Raw genomic sequence first — 18,461 nt, forward strand, 5'->3', positions numbered from 1 at the left:
TTTTTTGAAATTACAAATCGATTGAATAAATCAAAAAAGTCTCAAATTAGCTGGAATTATCCGTATAGTGGCGAGGGGATATAAAATTTGTAAATTTTCACGTCAAACGTAATTTGTGAATGGCCTCATACCAATTTTCGTACATTTTCTTGGCCAAATATCTTCATTTTCTTAATTCCAAAACAAAACTGAAACTCAGAAACATGCACATTCCGGTGAGAAGAGCAACCGAACGAAGAACGAAATATTTGTGAATATTCCATGGACAAGGAAAAATGTATATTTACGAGATTTACTGTTTTTAAAGTTATATCGTTCTTATATTCCGAAAGAGGTTGTCGTCGATGTTGAATGACCACGAAGGGATGATTATACAATCTTTAACATATGAGGGCCCATCCATAAAGTACGTACGGTATTTAAGGTGGGAACTGGAACTGTCTGGGTTTTTAAAATGTTTTCCAACACATTTTTGTCTACGCATGGAGGGTCTACAAATTGCCGTTTTTAGCGTACGTAATTTTTAGATGTCCCCAAAAATGCTGTCTTAAAGCTGATGAAACAAAAATAATTCGTTATAGCCCACCAGAACAAGTAAGGTTTTGACGGAAGACGTTCTGCCGCTGAGCGCCGTTTTTCAGACGTGAAGCGAAACTGTTAATGATATGTATTCCGTATAATGAAATATACCACCGCCACATAAATAACGGTGTACTTCCTACCTTTCCGAATTTATAATTCAAATCTCATCGCTGTGTGCTGTTCTCATTTTTTTAAATATTTAATTAATGAAAATATTTTAAGAATTCATATTTCCCAAATATTTATCAAAAACAATGTTTATAGCCCCCGAACAGCTCCATATATGATAATATATGTACATTTTATCTAACCAAGAGAATTTCTACACGTACCCAACAGCAAACACGTAGCAAGGCTCTGGGTATGATAAAACACACTATATTGTATGTATCTGTATATATACTGTAATATGAACGGAGCATATAACAAATGTACATAACCATAAACATCCACTCTCATTCTTAATGCTTAAAATAAATTCCCTGCTTCCCAACACTTGGCCGTATATAAATTCTATGGATGCATATCATAAAGCACAACCCATATATTCATATATCAACATCCCCTTAACCTTACATCCGACGTTCTTTGTGCTAGTAATTATTAATTAACGCAGCTTTTATGATTTCATTCAGGAAGTCAGAGATCTGTGCATGTTAAAAAGGAAAACATAGCGACGAGATACACACACAAAAAAAATATGCAAAAAACTTGCTCTTTAAATGTTTCAAATTATTAGTAAAATGAGGGATGTTGTAGATGCCGACCAGAAAACCAAAAGAATGGGAAATGGTTTTCTATTATATGGTCTGGGTCGATATCGTATAATATAGAACCAGCTTCTACAAGAATTCCATGATAAAGGCGCAACAAAATTAAATTTTTTGTATTAAACTTTATACAGATTCTAATTAAAATCTCCTACCAAGCAGCTCCCATCTCCGTTTAGCTATAAAATATCCTCACAATTCTTATGTATATTTTCTCAACACACAAAGTGACAACATCTTATCTTTTTAACCATAAGGGTGCAGTTTTCATAATTGAATAACCTAAAACCACTTTCTTCGTCCTCCTTTTCGCATTGTTCCGTTGTGTCGGTATTAATGTGTACGTATGGCTGTATTTATTTGGAAAACACCAACATCGACTCAACCATCAAGAACGACACAGCCACCCTTATCATATTAAATTTTATGTACATTAAGATGCGAGGGCTGTTTTAATTGCGACCCCGAAAACAACCCAAAGTTGGCTTGGCCCAATTAACCACCGTCTTAATGAACACCTTATGAAACTACCCTCTCGTTAGTAACCCTCACCAGAAGGTAAAATTGAATGGTATATATCGTGCAGTGTATACGTTTATGTACTGTACAACAGTTTCCATTTCATTATTTTTCGGTATACTGTGTCGTCTTGTAGGTTAGACGCTTGTTCGTGTATAATTATAAAATATTTTTCTTTAGCTAACCTGCAAAGAAACAGCAGGTCTTTTTCATTTTGACTGGTGGGACCAAGTCTGATGGGAGACTGACTCTATTAATTTTTATGTTCGGCAAAAATTTCTGTCTAATTTTTATATTTCTTCTGCTTATGTGAATTTTCTAATTCGATTGAGAGAGAAAGAATAGCGACCGACGACCGAACAGAAAAATGTAGAAAATTTCTTTGTCTCATTCAAAAATGTTAAGGTTTACAGTTTTCGATTCAGTGCGTTATGTCTCGTTTATTAATTCAGTTAGACTTTATTAGGTGTAGCTAGCATCACGCAACGCAGAGTCTATTTGACTATTCACTATTTGAGTAGATTTTCGAATTCTTCTTCAATATAATATTGCACCCAGTGGGTTCTACGCACACCAATCACAAACACAACATATGAGGCATCAATGGAACGCTTAACTGGAAATACTTAACCGACAATTACTTAAATGTGCGTGCACCTTTTTTTATCGATATTGAAGTAACGTTGGGTGATGAAGACCAATTTTCTATTTGAAGCAGGTCTCCAGGAGTAATGGTAACTAATGTAGGCTTTGTACTCATGTTTTCCCTCTCCGCTGGGAGCATATGGCAACAACAAAATGTCGACATCGATCACGATTCTGTGGTTCCTTTGACCTCGTTGCGAGGCTTGGTTTCTACAACTATCGTCTTTTTCTCGGAATTTTGGACATCTTTCCTTTCTGTTTAACTGCGGGAAAACGGAAAATTTCAGAGTTTTAAAAGTCATGCATTAAAAGCTTTCCAGTCCATGCTATTGTGGAGGAAAATTTGAATTCGCTAATGCGTTCTTGGGAACATCGATGACATTTAAAACTCTTTAAAAACCGTTAAATGTGTTTTTTTTAGAATGAACCAACTGTAAATTTAAAAATGGATGTAAAAAAACAATACATTTGAATGAATGGATTAGGAGAGATAATACAGCAGGAAGTGTGAAAATGATCGATATTTTTTACCGCTCTATGAGAAGATTATGAGAAAATACCACACGAAATTCAGTCAGTCCCTTGATTATCATATGCGTTGTTGAGATTTTCACTCTAGTGAAAACAACTGTAGAGCGCAAATCTCAACATAAGTCAAGATCAAGACAATAATTTCTAGAACACGGAACATTTCCATGGATTCCTATACTGATGAAAGTTTGAAGAGATCCAGGGATTTTGGGCTACGACTTTTTGATTGTTAATTGTCTTGGGTTTAGTGAATGTATTGGGTAACGGCTATATTACTGTTTGCCGGTAAATAAAATTTTGGCCACCGTAGGCCATTATGAATGATCGAAATCTAACGAATTTAACTTCAAGATTACATTTTCCGCAAATTAAGGAATGACGTGTGTTGTCGATAGATCAATGCGTCAACTTATGCCATATCTATCGTCAAACTTAGGTATGGTTTTCACTCCACAAAAATTACTCTGTGTGAGAGCAAGCTGGCAAGTAAACAAAGCAAAAATTGAAAAAAATCAATTTTGTCCCCCGCACGGAGTACTTTTTTGGTAAATGGAAAGCAAGCATTAAGGCGGCCTCACAGTCATCCTTTTTCATTCCGATTTGCTCTATTTACAGTTATAGACAATGAAATTTCAGTATGAATTTGTTTCAGCTGATCCACACAAACAATCAAAACTGTTTATACGTCTTTACACGGTTTTACCACTACCACGCGCGTGCGTGTAGCAGTATCAACTGTATAAACAAGTATAAATAGTTTTGATTGTGTGTGGATCAGCTGAAAAGCATCTGAATCAAATTCACGCTGAAATTTCATTGAATCTGACTGTAATGAACCGATGGAAATTTTCATGAACCTCGTTGAACTTTAGACAAAGAAAATTTTTTGACTTCAGTCATTAAAAAGTTGACCATAGTTGACCAATTTCTATGCAAAATAGATTACCAGTAATTTACCGGTAAATTAAAACTAAAAAAATTCAGTTAAAATTTTATCGGTTCTCAAAAAGGAGACGGCAATTGCATCACTACTTGGGTTTCGTATCGATTTCAAACTTTTTCTAAAGAATACAGCAGCGTCTGGTTTTGATTCTTATTCTTAAAAATCCTATCCTGACATCATATAGTAGAAATTACAACCACCATTAATTTCCTTGTGTTGAAATTAAGCTCTCTACGATTTTGATTAATTGATCAACAAAATGTGACCTCGACAGCAAAATCCGTAACGGAATATAGATAATCTTCCACGAAGAGTTCGAAAAATTGACTGTATTTGGGTATTCAATTTAGTTATATGCATGAAGGCATCACGCAGCTAAATACTTAAACAGAAAGAAATGGCAAAGAAATACCTCGGAAATGTCGCAACAAAATAAATTGTTTCACGTGAAAAATCAATTTTACAGTAACATTACCATAATGACATCCGAAAAGCCAACTATAGAAAGAGATGGTATACATACACAATACCACGTTACACAGATCTATATATTTATGAAATGAACGTTCCCAAAAGAACGTTGCCCGTATCCAAAGCATGTATAACCTCTCTTCGCTCCGTTTCTCACCAAAAACCATGTCTTCTGAGTAAAACACCAATGCAAGATTTAATTAAAACCAAGACTTGATTTATTATCGTCGCAACGCCATGCTTTGTACCCTTTTTTCCCAATCTATGTTGTAAAATGAGAATATAAAAGAAGGGTATACACACAGCATACCATGTATTATTTCGCCCATGTTAAGTATACTTTTGGCTACAATTATGTATATTGCGCTCACATATAGCTCAGAAAATGTATACAATTTTGCCCAAACAGAACTGCAGCCAACTCTTCTATTATAGAGTAAAACGATGGGAATAAAATCTGAAAAACATTTTTAGTTTTCCTTTTCTGGGTGTAAAACAATATAAGGAAGACAACAATGTGGATTGGAACAATGTGCACGTTTGATTATAGGACATTAATGGTTTGTGATGTTTTGCTATTTGGTTTGGTGTAGAAAATTCAGGCAACCAGAAAGCCCTTTACGGTTCAAATATTATTGAACGAACGAATAAATGTGGGTTTAATATTGATAGTGTTTTGGCTGTGTTCATATTATCAAATAAATATCTGAATGCGGCATAAATGCAAAATACTTTTAATGATGTGGCCTAGTCTGTCTGTGTGTGCATTCGCCATCTCCATGTGTATGTAGAGCTTCTTCAGTGTACCAATTAATTTGATATTCATTAAGCGGTAGCAACTCTATTGCATCGGTTGAGGTGTCTGTCGTGCACAGTTGCAATGGAAATCATTTTTATAGTAACTGCTTGCATGGCAACCAATACGACACCGACGCTTCCCGAGGAGTTTAAACTTATATCGAGCTAGGAATCCGTGGGAAGATATAAATCTTCTAGTGTTACGAAACTCCTAAAGGTACGGAAACTAGAGAGTTACGCCTGGTTAAAGAAATTTACAAATTTATAAATTTTATGGAATTAAGAGAACATCGGTCTAAATTTCCTATTCAAATGCGGTTTCAGTTATAAGCTGCCCGACCAGATATCTTTTCTAATTACAGGGTCGGAAAAACCTAGTTGGAAAACGAATCAATATGAGAATTTTAACAATAAATGGAAATACGAATTTGGGGTTGCCCGATTTCACCATATGGTCAGTACGACCCTGCCTTATTACGTGTACTAGTACGGTCGAATATGTAAATCTACAATCATGCGCATCTTCTTGTAAGAATCACATTCAGATTTTTTCCAGACATGAAAGCAGTTGATGGTTAGAGCATCACCACGGCAAGGTGAAAATTGTGGGCTTGTGTCCCACCTGTGCATCAATTTTTCATTTTATATTACATGTCCACAAGCACACCACATACCACAACACTTACTCATATGATTCTCTGATGGTCCGTTGTCAAAGCGAATGTCCTATGATCACGTTTGCACATATCGACTGCACTATACTCAGTAGGAGAAAAAGCCATTGTGAACATTGCATGCAGCAGCATTTTAATTCTGTTTGATGAAATAATACCGTTGTACCTGATTCTTACCCTTTTTCACATTGCTACTGTACAATGATCGTCTCCTTGATTACCTTACGAAAATGATGAGAAAATTGGATTTTTTTTTCTGGTAATAATTATACGGCACCACATATTATTCACATGCATGTCAACTGAAAACACCAAAATATTGCAAATCTAATAGCATTGTGTGTACATTTGAAAACCCCCCATCCTCCTGTACGCAAGGTCTAGCACTCCTCCACATACAGAATGTGTTATGCCATACAACCTAGCTATACAAATTAAATTGCCTCCATACACAAAACGGAGTTTATATATCTATAATATAACCGTAGTACTGCTGGTTGTTATCTATGAACATACACATGTAGTTGGCGGGCTCTCTTGGCTTGTGTCAACATAATATTCCCGACCGGATTCAACGCCTAGAGGTGTTTGCTTGCATTATACACATATATTTGTATCCATCTCTCCGTATGCCTATACATACGCCATGGAGTTCATATATTATATGTTGTTTTCACATATAACCAGGGAGTATGGTATGTACCATATAAACTCGAATATTTGTTTAAATAAGTGCTTCTCTATAGTGGATACTTGAAATGCCTTTGTGTTTAAACATTTTGGGGAATATTTGTCATCAAAGTATGAAGGATTTAAAAGTTAAGCAATTATTTGTACAATAGGAGAATATAATTTTTAATTGCGCTTAGTCGAAGTGATTTATTAAGCACATTTTTTGTTGTTGGTTGTTAAACGATTGACACACTGCTCGGCTCGAGAGCGGTGCAGTGGTGTGCACAATATTAATAGTTGTAACCGTTTCAAAACGACCGACGACGATAGTAATATCACTTGAGAATTGAATTGAATTGAATTATATTATCAACACTTTGAGCTTCTGTCCCACACGGACACGACATGTTCTTCAGCGGAAGTGTCATATCGACGTACTGGCCAAATGATTTGCTGACCAATGTATACCGATTTAATAACTTCCTGTTACATTAAATGTTGGTCATTTTCAGTGCAAATATTGATATCCGATTGAAAGTCGAACCATAAAATGGCATTTAACGTCAATGGTAAAACCACGAAATTAATCACTTTTTGATGCAAGTAATTCTATCCATCGGAAAGTTGACAACAGGCATTTAACGAAAATTAAATGTCAGATGTTAGGGTCAACGCGGATCTGAAATTTTTACCCATTTTCCCACATTTCATTGTCTTGTGTCGTGACAAAGGGGTGTGTGACGAAAGTTTCTCTGCATACTTCCACATCAACTGACATCATATTCAAAAGTTGCGTCACAAGTGGCCTTCTTCCGTTTGAATGTAACACGATTTGAGTCAACGGCTACGTGGGAACCAACCATTTACCTCCATAATAATCCTAAATCTCCAGAAAGAACCCACAAGAATCTAGAAAAGTCAATGAAGATGCTGAAGTTCTAGAACTGGGTGGACCATGTGGAGTGATGAAATCGTACGAACCAACACGTCACCCCTAGCGATATCAGATATTTTAAAAATTTAGATATAAGGACTTGTGTCACCTACACCTTTTAAAGGTATTTTCGTATTTTGACATATATCTCATACCAGTTTTTAAAAGTACGGCTCGAAATCTCAAAAGTTTATAAAAAAAAATCAAGAAAAGTGATTCATCTGAATCTGAAGCAACCTACTATTACCTCAATAATCACAAAAATCCCGAAATGAAATATAATCTGAAAAATCCCTGAAAACCCTGAGTTCCAAACTGGGAAGATAGTGGTCTCTGTGAGTATGGAGTTGTAGGAACCAGCCTACTACCACCTCAATAATTAAAAACGAACCCAAAAAAGTCAGTCAAAGTTATAGAGTTTTATATTTGGAAGTGGTGAGGGAGGAAATATTTTTTCCCTTCAACGCGTACCAGAATGATGAGCTAGAAACCCATTCCCTTCGGTGTTCTCATCACAAACTGTAGATTTTACAGTGTAGAACACATACCTGGAAGAATTTCATCTGAAATATCAGAATTTTGGGGACAATCAAACTCCACGTTTCATAAGGTTCTTTATCTGAATCTGAAATAAAACATTTTTGAATCCTTCACTCTCCTTTCGCCACCCACCTCCTACCAATCGATACAGCTCATTACACTCTACCATTCCTATATCAATTTCTAACTGAAATTAATAGTAGCAGTAACAAACCACATAAAATCGACTACAGCCAACTCAAAGGTCCGACATACAAGTTAAGAAAGATAATAAACGAACGACCAGAAATATTTGTGACCTATGAAGAAAAGAAAAGAACAATCCAGAAAACCAGAAGGAAAAATCGAATAAGCATTGACGGACGAGCCTAAACGCCACTACTATGCAATTGTCAGAATCTGTGAGAAACTCGCATCACAATGAAGCACCATCATAAAACTGAGAGAAAATGGTAAACTGAACATCCCATATTGCCATTTCGATGGAACTAACACACTTCAAGCAAAAGTACTTCGAGTGTGCCAAATAAAGTACTACTTTATTTTCATATTTTCCATATCTTTTACAATGCCAAAGCTTGTTTGATACACTGTCCAGTTTTAGTACCTCTCATGCTTGCAGTGCGTTGAGAATAACGAAAAATTATTTACTCCTTAAAACACGCACATGAAACTTAAACTAAATCCTCGATGTATGCGCTGCAGCGCTTGCGCATCTAGACGATGGAAAAGCGAGTCAAAACGAACACCACTGACTCTTGCGACAGTTTAATTCCAATCAACTCACATTAAAGTCGTAGAACCAACGCACTTCAAGCATGAGTGGTACTCTCAATAGGGTACTAAGACTTGACAGTGTGTCAAACAACTGTATAACACTGTAAAAAATCATACAAAATAGTACTATATTTGGCAGCTGTCAACTATGATCACTTTTGCTTGAAGTGCGTTGGTAGAACAAATGTTTTTTTTATTGGATAGTGTAACAATATGGCACAGTTTTCAAGCCGTGGACTTATGAGGAACCCAATTTTCCGTGGGACAGTGGTCTGTAGCTTTTTAGAGATAAAATTTGAATACCGAGGGGGAAACTACGCTAGCAAACTCTGTTCCACCTATTTCCATTGGCATCTGTTGGTGTACTATTTCCTTCTATTGGTCACCGATAACAAAAAACACTCTCCCAGTATTTGTTCACGTAGCTTCCCCCTCAGATTATACATAGGATCACATCATCCGGAGGTCATTCTTTATATTTTTGATTTATAACAGATGACAATGGTAAAAGTCTGACATGTGAAGTTACTTACAATGCTGCCGTAATTTGGATAAAAACAATTTCCAGTGGAAATAACAAAAGGTTTTTCAATAATTCTTTTGTTATTTCATTGGAAATTGTTTTTCTTCTGAATTACGGCACTATGTATTGTGCAGCAAGAAGAAAACATTCCCCAATTTAAAACATTAACCATCTTCATTGACAAAAATCGACAAATAAAATAGCTGAAGAACAAAATCCTAATTTGTGTAACGTCGTATCACCGAAAGCAAAGGTTTCTAAACATAAAGCAACAATATGATTCGTGGGTAGTTTATGCGGTTCAATTGGGCGGAGTTTGCGGTTTATCTATTCTTAAATTGAGGGTGATATTTATTGTGTGGTAGCCAATCTCAACTGTTTGTTATATTGAATTTGTGAGGTGACGACTCGCTTTGTATGATTGTTCTTAAGGTTGTTTTAATTGGGTTGTGAATGAAATATTAATTATAGTTGATTAGTAAATAAGAAATTGATAATGCATAAGTGTCTTTGTTATATCGAGACTAATTTACTGAGGTTTTATGGGCTTATTAAAACGAAGAAATTTTTTTTGACAATGGCTAGCTAGACAATCAGCTCGGCTAATTGTAATGCGAAATTACCAAATTCAAATTATCCGACTTTTCTTCGTAAAAAAAGCTATGGTGATGCCGTCTACAAAAAGCTCAAAAACTTTATGAATTTCTCAGTCGAAATCCAATCCAAGACACTCGAAGAAAAAACATAACAAGAAAATGCAGAAAGAAAATTTTAAGAAAGTTTTCTTTTAAATGTTACGCAGTAGCAGTCACACAACATATATACTCGAACGTTTCCAACTTTCCCAGCAATATAACGTAGAAGGAAAGAAATGGAATGTGTCTCGCACACACATACAGTCACACCCGCGCTCACACACCACCCTCAATAAAAGTTCTTTCTTAGCTTTTTACCATTCTTATTCTTTGAAATATTTTTCTTCGCCAATGGGTTGGAGGGAAAAATGAAAAACATTTTATGATTTTAGCTTTTTTTACAAACTTTCTGTTTTGCAATAGATGTCACTGCCATGAACGATTTGAACGAATTTCAATTTTATATGTGATTTGAATTCAAAATAAAACCCGAAATTAATATACGAAACGATTGTTTTGTGAATGTTTACGACCTGCTTTTTTTGTTTTGCTTTGTGGACGTTCTGTTTTCACACATTGACAATGCATTACAGAGGGTAGGCAGGTAGGCTGTGATTTTTTCATTATTATATTCATTTTTGTTTTCGATGAAAAACATTTTAATGAAATTGATTGATAAAAACCATGGCATATAATTATGGCCAGGAGGTAATTTTTTTCATGAATTATATATTTTGCAGTCTAACAAAATGATTTTATTGACAAAATTTCTCCGAAAATATGAAGTACACAGTTTGGGACATTTAATTTGGTACTATCATTAAAATGACAATATACTGGAGCATTTTTGTGTGGTAAAAATTTTCATTTATTTTCGTTCTTTTCAATATAAATAGACAACCAATACCAAATTAGCTTTTAAAATATTTCACAACATTTAACTTGTATTGTTCTGGAATCTCTCGGTCCAGCTTCAACCATTTTCATGGCCTCGCAGCTAGCGGTTATTTTATTTCACTCAAAAAATCCAACATTTGTACACATTTTTACGGCACATGGGGGAGGGATGTTGCGGACAAATGGGTTCATTGGAAAGTTTGAGTAGATAGATTGGAAATCAGTTGGGAATCTGGTTCAGCTGATTTTGAGCAGCTGCACTCATACGAACAAAACTGCTTGTACGCCTCAATACAGTTTATACACGCACGTGTTCACGTCATTCGACACTCTGTGTTCAAATAACAACACATTTCTCTACTGCAATTTCTCACGTAGGGCAAATTACAGTGTTTGAATGGTTTGTCTATTCTCTTTAGCTCTCTGCCTCACTGTATAACCAAGTAAATGCTCTCATTGCATTGGTATAATTAATTTTGTTGCATGAGTGGACCAGCTGAACTAAATTCCTATGTAAATTTCACTGACGTTCGCTGTATGAGTTAACTACAATGCAGTGTGTCTAGGAAGAACAAATAAAAAATCGATGTACTTTGGAAGGATTTGCGGAGCTGATAGCATGCATGTCTTTAGCTTATGTACTACTCTGAATGCTCTGAATGTGGACCTGGACATTCTCAGCTTTACAGTCAGTTTCTTGTTTGATCGACTCTTTCACGTTATTGACAATCACCTGTTCTAAAATATATTTTATGACATCAAGCCACAGGCCATTTCCAAATTTTCCATCGTGATTAGATTAGAAAAATTAATCAAGGAAGATCTTCCCAAAATTCGACAATATCTTTTCACCAGAATCCTTTTTCAAAAATGATTTGGTTGCAGTAATTTGACTAACCCTTAGAAAAATCAGTAATTTCCCGAAATTTTCATAAGCTGTTGACTTTTCCCAGAGCTGTCTATCACAATCGGGGTCGTTATTGCGGCCGTACATTTAAAAAATGATTCTGATGAAAAGATATCATCAAAAATGAAATACGAGACACGCAAATGTGGGCTACAATTTTAGCTAAGTATCCGCGTTCCTCTTAAGAAGCGTGTAAACGTAAGTTATTATACGTAGACATGTACGAAGGTGCCTAGTAGGCTACACAGTGCCTCGAAGAAATCTTCGTTTGTCTGCAGAGGCGCCACAATTTTTTTCAGTACTCTTTTGCACTCTATCTAATGGTATAACTATGAAATTTCATAGCAGTAAAGTATGTTCAAAACGCTGACAGTAGACAGTAGAACTTTTATGACGAAATGTAATTAAATTGTGTTACGCGCGGAAATAATGGAATGATGAATAAATGATCTATTAAAAAAAAGCTTCAGTTACCAAACAGAATTTCCCTAGACCACTCAATTGCACGATAAGATATAAGATTTTGTTATGAATTAAATTTCATTCGCTACCTCAACGATATCTCTTTTTTATTGATAACATCGACCGCTTGATTATTTGTTGGTTAATAAAATGTTTGTTAAAATTCAATTATTTTACTAATGTTCGTTGCTGTGTGCTCACCTCTGTGTGTACTGTTATTGATTTGAATCAATTAATTTATGTGGCCGGAAATACATTACATGAAAATCTAATTAATTTTAATGCATATTAATTGCATATCGAAAATATGAGTGAGTAATGGACAGATTTGTGTATGCATTTTTGCCAGTTTATTAAGTAGCGGTAGCTAGGTACTTTATGGAAACGACGGCGTGTCCTGTGCACATTTAAATTGGCTGGAAATTGCGGGCCTGGGAATTACGATCAGCGGAAATTGCTTCTGTGAGAATTACAATTATCCGCGAAGAATAAAAACTACTCATTGGTTGCAGGCTGTTAATCAGACTCTTAAAAACAATGGGGTTCTATAAAAAACGACGTTTGGACTATCATGGTTTTGGATGTATTACCGGTTTAGATAAAATAATCCTCCAAAAGTCGATTTTTCTTAGGAACTGACGTACTAGCAGTCCAGTAGTAGTCAGTGGTAACGTACTAGCCTTCCAATAAGAATTCCAGGTTTCAATTCCAGGTGACGACAATTTTATATGAGATTTTCTCCAATGTTCAGCATAAAGGTGACGTCGATAAGCTTCATAATTTCTGTAGTTAAAGTATTCAGTCACGGCAGAGTAAAATAAACCAGGCACGAGCGGTTCATTTTCGAAACGTCAAATAATGGACCTAATACACTGGATGAAAATGAACTCTGTCGTGATTTAGTGCCTCCAACAAATTGTACACAGAAGAATGACATACATAACGTCACCCATATAAGATGAATTCTGTGTACGAAATATCTGAGTCTATCCTAGGGCGGAGAAATAAATTAGCACCGAAGATCTGATTTTTTTTATTTGGCTAGTTCGTAAGTAATGCCAGTAATTTCAGCCAGTTGGGCGAAAATCCCGTTGACGGTGTTGCATTGATAGCTGCTGTAGTTATATTATTAAACTGGCCTCTGGTGACCTCATACAAGTCATAAGTTTTGAAGTTATTCCAAAAACTGCTAAAACCTATATAATATTCCCAGTTTCTAGAACGAGAAAGACGTAGGACTACCAGGATAAGAAGAGTCTTCAAAACAGTTTTATCACACAAAAAACCTTTTATAAGAACATATTGAATTTTCCATCATGAAAATCATCAATTTCGTCAAAAAAAAACAGACCATTCTTTAATCTTTGAATAGGAATGAAGAAGATTTCACACCTGCGGAAGCAGGAAACACTTAACTAAGTATCTCAAAATCAAAACTATAATTGTTATTATTGACGTATGAAAAACTTTTAAAATCACCGTCAAGACATACATGAGTTTCCCAGGTTTTAACTCGGAAGAATAAGAAGTACATGAGTGAAGCTTTCCAAAAGTGTTGGACGGAAAAGTGCAAGACTTTGGGTCGAAAAATTCAACTTTAATGTCATTTTCACTGGCCATTTCCAATTTTCTAGAACCGAGCTGCAATTGGAAAGCTGCCTTTAAAATCTCTCTAGGGGAGCACTCATCATTTTTGACAAAATAACATAGAAATGAGCGCGGTTACACAATCTCTATGTCCTTCGGTCCGACATTAGACCATTACCTGTGTTATACATGCTACCAGCAACAACAACATGGAAAATGTTCAGACACACTACGTATTACTCTAAAAGTTCATTAAAAATCAAACATCCAATTCGTTTACTTGTAGCACTGACCACAAATACTATATTTTCTTAAAATGCACCCATGGGAACCCATTTTAAATGCGATGTTCAGTTCATTGCGAAATGGATGTTATTGAAACTGCAAGGTGTGTGTGTGTGTGTGTGTGTATAAGCAGGAAATGCCCGTTAAATTTAAATAATCATTTATTATGCAACAACATTAACAATTATTGCGCTCAAATGGAGTATCTACATAATTTTAGTACCCACAAAAACAGATAAAATTGAGACTGGAACAAATTGTTGCTATTTCGATTACGACAAGTGTATATTACCATGATACAAACAGTGAATGTGTTGCATTGGTTGATTAAATGTATGTTTGAATGTTGACTCTAGATCTCTTAATTCTTTTGCGTCACTTGTATTACATAAGAGAGCATTAAGCTAGTGTTCGCCCATTCCTTATTTTGGTCGTCGTTGTCGGCAACAGATATCTTTCATGAACATGAACAGGTCAATGATATTTCGACAAAGCTGGAATCAATTCCCTGTCAGACAATTTCACATAGAATTTTTCTAGCGATTATATCGCATGTAACGTACTAAAGTTCACTCAGCCTCCAAAATTTGGATAGTTGCAGTGTTTTTGGTGGCTACGACGATTCACTCACTGGCACAATGACTCGTATGATGTAACAGAAATACGATGAATTTGTGAGCATATGTCTAGCCTACATTTAGGCAAGATATGACTTTACTCAGATAGGCGTGGCTCAGAAGTACCAAAAGCAAAATAAAACTTTTAAAAAAATCTTTGGATTTTGAGAAAACATTTTTCGCCATGTGAGTCTTGTGTGAATGATGGACCTATTTTTTTAATGTGTTGTGGCTTTGGTTCTTCCGTGTGGCCTCGTAATATTTTAGTACAACTGATGGTAAATGAAACAAAAGAAAAGAGAAAATTGTGGCCAGCGATTCCTGCGGCACATATATATTCTGATGTGATAAAACGAACAGTAGCAGCACCAACCTAAAGTGCGTGTGTGAAAATAATTACTTGAATTAATAATCCCTTCAACCGCTTCTCGGCAACAATGAAATTTGCATAAAAACAATAAATTACAAACTTTTCACCAATTGAACTTTTATGCCCACGTCTCTACTCTACACACATATCCCTCACCAGCGATACGCTTTTACACTCTTCAAAACAAAAATTTGTAATCTACTCGTCTTAAGAAAATTAGTCTTCTTTATGATTTTCCATATTACCATTTACGAATGGCACACGTAAAATACAAAGTACGCGCGTAACTTTCACTGTATATGGTGTGGCTGTATATTCATCTCAAGCATGATCATCTCGAGAAATAATTAGAATATGGAGAGAAGTCGGCAATTTCAAATAATTATTGTTTGAATGTGAACACTGTACATACGCATGGTAAGGGATGTGTTTCAATTACTTAATTAATGGCATTCACCGTTGAATATGGTATCTGTATTTCGGTTGTATCCATAATTGTTATGTAGGTTTAAATATTTCGCATCGTAGCAAATAATTGGCGTCATAATTAGAGAGGTATGTTGAGTGGTAGATAAATAGGATGCACATTCAAAATTGAACATTGCAAACTACGAATGTATTCCTATTTTGGGAACTAAAGTGGAGAAACAACATGGTGAAAGTTTATTAAGAGTTATATATTAATTGAGAAAGATATTATCTGCAAATTAATTTCGAATTGGGTAGTGCAAATGACGTCAAGTGTTATAAATATATTAGTGAAAATGTTTCCTCGTTCTACAATATATATTTGATTCAGTGATAGACTGTCTGTTTGATTAAAAGTTATAAATGTCTTCTTATGAATTCCACATATGCTGATGATATAATGTAGAGCTGTACTTACCCAATTAATAATGCTACATTTGTTCTTCGTCTGTTGTATGCTACCACAAAAATTATTTTATCCCTAATTAGCGATGCCTGTTTAATAAATGGAGGCATGTCGTCGGCAAGATCTCCTCGAACAGGAATCGTAGACTGAGAATGCATGTGCGTATCCATAACGCAACAGTTTGATACCAATAGTATGAGGATGGGATGATTCAATTCATACTAGAAAATGATCCGTTTTCGATTCCAGTGACAGACATTGTCCATGGCGTTGTTCTGGAGAATATGTGTTTGTTTGAGTTTATTCGCCGATGATGCAGAAATTGTAGGGTATTTTTGTTGGATTCTAGCGGCGTTTCTAATTGAATAAAACTTCGTTTTGTTTTCGCTGTATTTCGGGCATTGTTTAGGCCCTTCTTCAGGCTTCTTAAAACAGTAAATTAAATCAGAATTGTCTTATTAGCACTTGTTTACAAACATATTTGTTATCTTCTTATTATGTTATTTCTGGAGATTATATCGCACTGACACGTACTGATAGCCTGCAAACTTCACACTCAACCTTCTAAATTTGGGCAGTTGCAGTGTGTTTGGTGCACGGCATAGTAAAGTAACCCAGGCAAGAGCAGTCGATTTTGACGAGGGACCTAAATTTATAAGTAGGTCTTTGATTTTGGTGCAAAACGCTTACTATAATACAAATGCATGAAACGAATACGTAAACGATTATAACGGGATTTAGGTCCCTCCATTGAATGTATTTTCGTCGTCTGCTCCTATCTGGTTTACTTTACTCTGTCGTGGTTTGGTGTCTACGACCATTGACACAAAATATTGTTTCTCTAGACGAAAATTGTTTCCTATGGCAATTCTTGGTTTAGTATGACTATTGGTCTGGCTACTAGAATTTCTCATTGCCAGCCTCAACACGATTACGAATTTAGGTTATCGTACTTGAAATTACTCACTTTATCTGGCAGATTCTACAAATAAAATGCCGTCGCGGCCGAGGTTTTTGTTCGACGGACACTGTTAGCCGCCGCTAAAAATTCAAATTACAAGTAAAAATAAAAAAGACAATCAGGGGATGGAACTCTGAAAATCGTATATATCTCGAGCGCATGTGACAAGGAGAGCCTTATTATACGAATGTATGCCTTCACATTTCAAACGCACGCAGACTGGTTTTTAAGAGCTAGTTAATGTACATTTTTAGTTTAGCCGCCGCAAGCGAGTGGCTTTCCACTCTGTGTCACTTGTAATTACATAAAAACCGTCAAATTTTGACATTTCACCCATACCCATTAGGGTCGGTCGATTTTTGAATATTTTCCATCCGAACTTCTGGACCTAGCTGATCCGACTCAGCGAAGTCTAAAGAAAATTTTAAGACCAAAAAAAATATTTTCAAAAATGTTCTATGCTTTGCCCAAGACGATTTTTTGAAAATCTTCTAGTTTTTCGAGATATCGACACTCTAAAAGCTTTCTTGTCTATACCAAAAAGTGAATTGTTGGTGAAACGGCCTTAGTATCAAATCTTATAAACAAACCCAAAACACACATCCTTTTTGTGAGGAAAATACTTTTTCCGGGTAAAAAGTTTCGCAGGTTTCTGATTTTTTTATTTGAGAGAGGTTTCTATTGCAGATTTTTCCACAAAATGAGTTTAAATTTTGTCGCACAATACCTTATTTTAAAGCTATGTTGACAGGGAACCAAGAAGTAAAAAGATTTTGAGAAAACTTTTAAATGCGGTCGAGTGATCGCTATGAGAGTGACTAAAAATTAGCCATTTTCAAAAAATCGTCTTGGGCAAAGCATAGAACATATTGGAAAATATTTTTTTTGGTCTTAAAATTTTCTTTAGACTTCGCTGAGTCGGATCAGCTAGGTCCAAAGGCTCGGATGGAAAATATTAAAAAATCGACCGACCCTAATAACCATAGTCAAGTGTAGATAACGAAATATTGTTACGAATTTCTTTTTTAAGTGTAATTCTTACCGTTTTATGCTACCGTTGCACGTTGAACAAACTTCTCGCAGCATATACTTTCAAATGAGCGTAGAAAAACGTGTCACGTACACCCACTAACCAATTTCTCTAATTAAAAATTTTGCACCAATGAGAAATCGAACCCTTGAATTGACCACTTGATTAAAGCATACTTCTGTTGGAATGCACTTGTCAGTAACTTGTGATGAGTAAGTAGTTTTATCTCATAGACGATGGATATATTGAAGTTATTATACATGATCATCTGTGCAACTAATGCTTTATGGTAAATTCGTGAAACAATTTTTTTTTGGAATGAGTTACGACATTGGATGCTAGGAATGTACAAGTCAAAGTCAATTTCTTTTTCAATTGATACGATCGAATTCATGTAATTTTTTAGAAACACCACCCAAGAAAATTCACCGGAAATTGTTAATGTTTCTGGATTTTC

The 18,461-nt window shown here is 35.4% G+C and overlaps 1 long non-coding RNA gene across 1 annotated transcript; it reads right to left on the reverse strand.

The window, feature by feature from the left end:
* Positions 1-8,294: 8,294 nt before the first annotated feature.
* LOC119068960 lies at positions 8,295-17,533 on the reverse strand. The gene is made up of 3 exons (XR_005086252.1): positions 17,314-17,533; positions 14,790-14,794; positions 8,295-8,306 (listed from the first exon to the last, which is right to left on the reverse strand). It is a non-coding gene; the product is annotated as an uncharacterized LOC119068960 (long non-coding RNA).
* Between the last annotated feature and the right edge of the window lie 928 nt (positions 17,534-18,461).

The sequence above is a fragment of the Bradysia coprophila genome, assembly GCF_014529535.1.
Source record: "Bradysia coprophila strain Holo2 chromosome X unlocalized genomic scaffold, BU_Bcop_v1 contig_20, whole genome shotgun sequence".
In the NCBI taxonomy this organism is placed as follows: Eukaryota; Metazoa; Arthropoda; class Insecta; order Diptera; family Sciaridae; genus Bradysia; species Bradysia coprophila.